This window comes from Elephas maximus, chromosome 3 (genome assembly GCF_024166365.1).
Source record: "Elephas maximus indicus isolate mEleMax1 chromosome 3, mEleMax1 primary haplotype, whole genome shotgun sequence".
Taxonomy (NCBI): Eukaryota; Metazoa; Chordata; class Mammalia; order Proboscidea; family Elephantidae; genus Elephas; species Elephas maximus.
This window is the reverse complement of record NC_064821.1, coordinates 68,812,232-68,819,830: the sequence shown is the minus strand read 5'-3', so window position 1 is coordinate 68,819,830 and position 7,599 is coordinate 68,812,232.

Genomic DNA, 7,599 nt, shown 5'->3' with positions numbered 1-7,599 from the left:
AACCTTCATCTAAATTACAGTATAAAAAATTAAATATGGTATTTCGCTTAATCCCCACAGTAGTATAAACTAGGTACCAGTACATTATTCCCCCCATTTTGCTGATAAGGAAATTAAGGCACAGAGAAATCCAAATAACTTGCCTGTCTGTAAGTAGTTGAATGTAGTATGATCCCATTAAAAACAACTAAAGAATTCTGGATAAAGATGGGGGCTATAATTTTTGATGCATCTAATTTTGCTGCTCCTTTCCTCAAATCCCACTAAAACTGCAGTAAAGGATTATTTTAAAGCATAAGGAAAGGGGGCAGGGAACAGTAAATACAACATTTTGCAGGTAGGAAGGCAGATACATGAGTGGTAATAGGCAAGGTTCTTGGGTGGCAAAAACAAGGCCTACTGATCTGTTTCCATCAAGATTACAGCCAAGAAAATTCTATGGAGCTCTAACACATGGGGTCGCCATAAGTTGGGGGCCAACTCAATGGCAGTTAACAACAACAACAATAGGCCTGGGAGACCCAAGTATACTGAACCCGAGGCCAGAAAATGGAGAATCAGTTTGTTATGTTCTGGGAATTAATGTACCACTGATATCCCTGGAAGTGGGGATGAAGAGAAGCTGAAATAAGGAGGACTAATTAAAGGCCTAATTCCCTTCCCTTACTGCACCTATAGGTGATTACCCCTCTTCCACCTCAGCAGCAGTATGGAGGTTAATTCCCTGGAGAAAGTAAGACAATCTCTAGAAAAAGGGTCATCAGGCACAGTTAAGGGCACCATATTAAAAAAAAAAAAATCAGACTTTTCCCACACTCTGTTCCCAGAATGCTGAAAGCTAAACTTTACCCTCTAGGCAGATGTCTCTTTTTAGGGGGAAAATAACTAACCTAATAGGAAAGATCTAAAGATACCGACATTGAGGTCTCTCAACATATGGTTCTGCCAAATTTCCCTCTGGTGAAGCTCATGGTCAATGGCGCCAACCTTCATGCACAGTTTCCAATCAGCTTTTAGTCCTCCACCTTTATCCATGAACAGAAAGGTAAACATTATCAGATATCAGGCAGATGTTATACTCTGTTAAACTGTAAATACTATCATTCAAATGCATGGGTAAAGACATGATCAGATATACAAGGTCTTAAAATTTTTACCTCTAAAGCATCATTTCATAAGAAGCTACTGGTAGATGTACTCCACCAAAACTAGAGAGATAAAGATGAAGAAAATTATGTGATTCATAATACAGGGAAAAAAAACAAAGGGAATTCCCAAAGAAATGGAGAGGGAATACTCCAGGCTGTACACCAGACATGCAGGGCCACCTATCCAGATTTGAGAGACATACTGAAGGCTGTCATCACCAAGAACCCAGCTACTATTATATCCTCTCTTTAAATCTAAGGACAGATTGCCTAGGTGAGCCTGACCCTGATTCTTACCAGCCTTTAGCTTGCCTTGACCAGGTGGTGATGAAATTCCTGCTCTCCCAGAACTGGGCAATAGGACAAGTGAGAAAGGGATAGCAATACCATAGCTTTGGTGCTAATGGCACCATTGCTATCCCCTGGCTACACCAGTGTCCTCCTGCCCCCAGGATCATCCTGAGGAACCAGTAGAGTAGGCTAGGGTCTCCAAAAGGAGACGGGCTTCCTGGCATCGATTCTCAGAGTCCTCGGAAGGCAATGAAGCATCCTAAGTCTAGTTTAAATAGCTGTGCAGGGGCGATTGTTGTCTTTCTGGGTCTTCCTCTCTTGAGCTTGCTCTTCTGAGTCTGAAGGTCCTTGTATTTGTTGTTCTTAGGTGCCGTCAAGTCAGTTCCAACTCACAGCTACGCTATGTACAACAGAAGGAAACACTGCCTGGTGTTGTGCCATCCTCACAATTGTTGCTATGCTTTAGCCCATTGTTGCAGCCCCTGTATCAATCCATCTATTTGAGGGTCTTCCTCTTTTTTGCTGACCCTCTACTTTACCAAGCACAATGTCCTTCTCCAAGGACTTAGCCCTCCTGATAACATGTCCAAAATATGTAAGATGTAGTCTCGCCATCCTTGCTTCTAAGGAACATTCTGGTTGTACTTCTTCCAAGACAGATTTTTTCGTTCTTTTGACAGTCAGTGGTATATTCAATATTTTTCATTAACACTACAATTCAAAGGCATCAATTCTTCTTTGGTCTTCCTTATTTATCACCCAGCTTTCACATACATATAAGGCAACTGAAAACACCATGGCTTGGGTCAGGTGCACATTAGTCTTCAACGTGACATCTTTGCTTTTCAACACTTTTAAGAGGTCTTTTGCAGCAGATTTGCCCAATGCAGTGTGTCTCAAAAGACTTGACTGCTGTTTCATGGGTGTTGATTGTGGATCCAAGTAAAACGAAATCCTGGACAACTTCAATCTTTTCTTTGTTTATCATGATGTTGCTTATTGGTAGGGGTTAAATATCATCCTACTATATGGACAGAGGAAACTCTTGTGGCATAGTGGATAAGAGCTATGGCTGCTAACCAAAAGGTTGGCAGTTCAAATCTACTGGGTGCTCTTTGGAAACCCTATAAGGCAGTTCTACTCTGTCCTATAAGTTGCTACGAGTTGGAATCGACTCGGTGGCAATGGGTTTGGTTTTTGGTTTATATGGGCAGATAAGAGCCATGCTGGTTAACTCCCTGCGTAAATAAACAGCTCAGGCAAATGACTGTGGTAAGCTGGTGAATTCTTCTGTCTACTTTATTTGAGAGGTATGAGGTATTATCAACTGCACAAGTATTTATAGTAACTTACACTTACACAGGAAACTTGGTGTGGCAGTGATTAAGAGCTCAGCTGTTAACCAAAAGGTCAGAAGTTCAAATCCACTAGCCACTCCTTGGAAACCCTATGGTTCTTCTCTGTCCTATAGGGTCCCTATGAGTCAGAATCATCAACAGCAATGAGTTTGGTTGGTTTTACGTGAATGTATGATGTGAGCTGGACAGGGAGACCTTACTAGAGGGGATCGCTAATCGGATATGACTGAGCTGTGTTTTGTGAACCAGATTATCTGGATTCCTGTGTTATTTGATATCACTGGCATGAAAAAGAAAGGGGTGGGGATGTTATAGAATAAAAGGAAGCTAAAAGGCGTAACAACCAAATGTAATAATTTTGACCTTTTTGGATCCTGACTATAACAAACCAACTATAAAAAGATAGTTTTAGACAATTAGGGAAATGTGAATAATAATCGGGTATCAGATGATATTAAGAGTCTTATTGCATATTTTTTGTTTAAATATTTATTAGTTAGAGATGTATACTAAAGTGTTTAAGCATGGAATGACATGATATTTGAAATTTGCCTTAAAATACTCCAGAAAAAAAGTGGGGGGAGGCGGGGAGATGAAACAAGATTGGAAAAGTATTGGAAATTGTTGAATCTGGGTGATGAATACTGTCTTAGGCATCTAGTGCTGCTATAACAGAAATACCACAAGTGGTTGGCTTTAACAAAGAGAAATTTATTTTCTTACAGTCTAGTAGGCTAGAAGTCCAAATTCAGGACATCAGCTCCAGAGGAAGGCTTTCTCTCTCTGTTGGCTCTGGGGGAACATCCTTGTCATCCATCTCCTCTGGGTCTGGGAGCATCTCATCCCAGGAACCTCAGGTCCAAAGGACACGTTCTGCTCCCGGTGCTGCTTTCTTGGCGGTATGAGATCCCCAACTCTCTGCTTGCTTCCTTTTCCTTTTATCTCATGAGAGATAAAAGGTGTAGGCCACATCCCAGGGAAACTCCCTTTACATTGGATCAGGGAGGTCACATGAGTAAGGGTGGTTGGTGTTACAGTCCCACTGAAATCCTTTTTAACCACAGGCAGAGATTATGATTTATAACACACAGGAAAATCACAAAATGGAGGACAACCATACATGGCCTAACCAAGCTGACACATATTTTGAGGGGACACAATTCAATCCATTACAATCCATTACAGGTAAAAAATGAAACAAAACAAAACAAAAAAAAACCCAGTGCTTTCAAGTCAATTCTGACTCACAGCCACCCTATAGGACAGAGTAGAACTGCCCCATAGAGTTTCCAAGGAGCACCTGGCGGATTCCAACTGCTGACCCTTTGGTTAGCAGCTGTAACACTTAACCACTACGCCACCAGGGTTTCCTAAACCACGGTTTCCATTACAGGTACATACCAAAAAAAAATGTTGTGGAGCCGATTTTAACTCATAACGACCCTACAGGACAAAGTACAATTGCCCCATAGGGTTTTCAAGGAGTGGCTGGTGGATTTGAAACACTGACCTTTTTTGGTTAACAGGTGAGGTCTTAATCAGTGCACCACCAGGGCTCCCGATGGGTACATAAGTGCTTATTATACTCTTTTTTTCTACTTTTGGATGTGTTTAAAATTTTTCATAAAACATTGTTAAAAAATAAAAACAATCAGTGTAAAAAATTCATAAATACAGAAACTAAAATTTAAAAAATTAAGCATAATTCCACCCACAATCCATTAACCATTCTGATGTCTTTTTGCAGTATACACGTGTACATACATCTTAAAAATGGGTTCACACCAGGCATATTGTTTTATATCCTGTTTTTCTTACTTTACATATCATGAACATCTTTGTATGCATTAAATTTTTCTATAACACTTTAAATAGTGGCATGAATTTCACCTTATAGTTGTTCCCTATTGTCATTGTAGGATATGTTAATTCTTTCTAGAGTTTTTTTTCTTTCCCTTCTTTTTTAATTATGAATAATACAACACAGGGCAACCAGCCTCAGTGATTTTCCTAGAATGAATTCCTAGAAGAGGAATCGTTGCATCAAATCTTAGTTTACTTGTACAAATTAAAGTTGGGGGACTAGCTGTCTTTGTTCTTCTCTTTCTTTACTTTGGAATTGCACTCACCTTTCAGGACCCACTTTAAATGCTAAAGTCCTCATGGGATCTGGCCTCCCTTCTCTAATTAGATTGCCCCCTCCTACAAAGCAGTAAAGATAGTCCAGTCTTGCTTTCAACCATAAGAATTAATTTCTGAGTGCCTGAAAATGATTTGCAGTTTTGGTGAATGGAGTTGCCTGGAACAGTGGTTACAGGATTTTCACATTCATCTGGAGAGATTAATAAGGGAAAAGTACAGTATTCCTGGGCCCACACTCCAAAGATTCTAATTGGGTTGGCTGGGAAGATTCTGCTGGTCATCCGGGTTTGGCAAATGCTATTTAGAAAAATTTTCCTCCTACATTCTCTTTCTTGGATTATTATTTTTTGCCCATTTCTTTAAGCGCATATATTAAGGTCCCTTCAGTATGTGCATTTCAGGAGATCCATGTCCATAAAGGGTCTGCAAATGCTGCCCAAACCCTTTATCTGTACAAAGTATGACTGTTATTGTCATCTGAACTTCCCCAGGCCTCAGGGAAAAAACTGTTGTTGTTGTTAGGTGTCATTGAGTTGGTTCCGACTCACAGAGGCCCTACGTACCATGGAATGAAACACTGCCCAGTCCTGCGCCAGCGTTACAATCATTGTTATGCTCAAGCCCATTGTTGCAGCCACTGTGTCAGTCCATCTCATCGAGGATCTTCCTCTTTTCTGCTGACCCTGTACTTTACCAAGCATGATGTCCTTCTCCAGGGTCTGATCCCTCCTGACAACATGTCCAAAGTATATAAGATGCAGTCTTGCCATCCTTGCTTCTCAGGAGGATTCTGGTTGTACTTCTTCCAGGACAGATTTGTTTGTTCTTTTGGCAGTCCATGGTATATTCAATATTCTTTACCAACACCACAATTCAAAGGCATTAATTATTTTTTGGTCTTTCTTATTCATTGTCCAGCTTTCACATGCATATGAGGTGACTGAAAATACCATGGCTTGGGTCAGGCGCACCTTAGTCTTCAAGGTGACATCTTTGCTTTTCAACACTTTAAAGAGGTCCTTTGCAGCAGATTTGCCTAATGCAATGCATAGGGAATAAATTTATAGGGAAAAATTTACTCCCTGCCAAGTCTTACCTGATTAGATGATAGAGTCCTTGGAGGTGTCTCATAAAAGTCTAGGTATAGACGAAGAATGGCCACTGAATTCATCTGCTCCCACCTTGGTGCTGCTAATCAGTCTCACTGTACAAGAAGCCCCTTGGGGCTTCTGGCCTGGATTGGGACTTACCAACACTGATGTGTTGTTGCCAGCTTATGGCTGCTTCAAGGTGACGAGCAATTCCTCAAAATCTACATTGTGACAGTGTGAAGCTGTATACTTCAAACAAGGGTGGAAGAGACCCTTCCCTCCTGCCTCGTCATGTCTTGTCACCTGGGCCCCAGAGTAGCTCTGCTTGAGAGGTTGGAATGAAACATGAAAACAGCTTCAACTTGCAGCCCCTTTTCCCTACAGAACTCATACAGACAGTTCCCCAGGCTGGGCGGAGGGACTAATATCAGTGACAGACATCAGGATATTCTTCCTTTTGCATGCTTTTCTGGTCCTCCTCCTCAACATAAGCCCCCTCCAAGTGAACTTAATAGCAGTATAGCACAGAGGTAGAGTTTTGAAAGGTTGAATCTGAATCCACTAGCCACTCCTTGGAAACCCTATGGTTCTACTCTGTCCAATAGGGTCCCTATGAGTCAGAATCATCAATGGCAATGAGTTTGGTTGGTTTTTAATTGAATTATCTGTCTTTTTGCTGTAGAGGTATTGGCTTTTCTTGTAGATTTTAGAGATTAGACCTTTGTCTGATTTGTAATAGCCAAAATTTTTCTCCCAATCTGTAGGTTCTCTTTTTGCTCTTTGGTGAAGTCTTTTGGCTCATCTTTTCTTAATGTACATTTTAAAAAACAGTAGTAATCTTAGTGTACATATAATTTGTAGCATGCTAACCCAATTTAACATTATATCATAAGCACATTTTCATGTTGCCATAGTCTTCATAAAAATTGCTTTTAATGGCTGCGTAATATTCCATCATATGGATGTGTTAGAATTTCCTTAACTTTTTCTCCTTTGCTAAACATTTAAGATGTTTCAAATTTATTATTATGAAATATAGATTTTTCCATACTTTAGCTTATTTCCTCAATCTGGATTACCAGAAGCGGGACTGTTAGGTTAAAGGATGAGAGAATTTGATGGTTCTTGATATTTAGTTCCAAATTGCTTTCTAGTAGGTTTTCACTCATTTGCAATGCCAATTAGAAACATGAAAATACCCATTTCACTGTACATAAAATAACACTGGAGTCCCTGAGTGGTGCAAACAGTTAAGGGCTCTACTACAAGCTGAAAGGTTGGCGGTTTGAACCCACTCACAGGCACCTCAGAAGACGGGCCTGGTGATTTGCTCCCAAAAGGTCACAGCTGTAATAACCCTATAGAGCAGTTCTACTCTGCACACATGGGGTTGCCATGAGTTGGAATTGACTCAGCAGCAACTAACAAAAACAACAAAATATCACTAGGTATCATGATTTAATAAGCACTTCTGTTGAGAGCCTCTCAACGCTGTGTTTCCCAATTTGCGAATTGTTTTCTCCCCTAATAAACCTCTTTGCTTTAATTTCAAACAGAGTGTGAATTTTT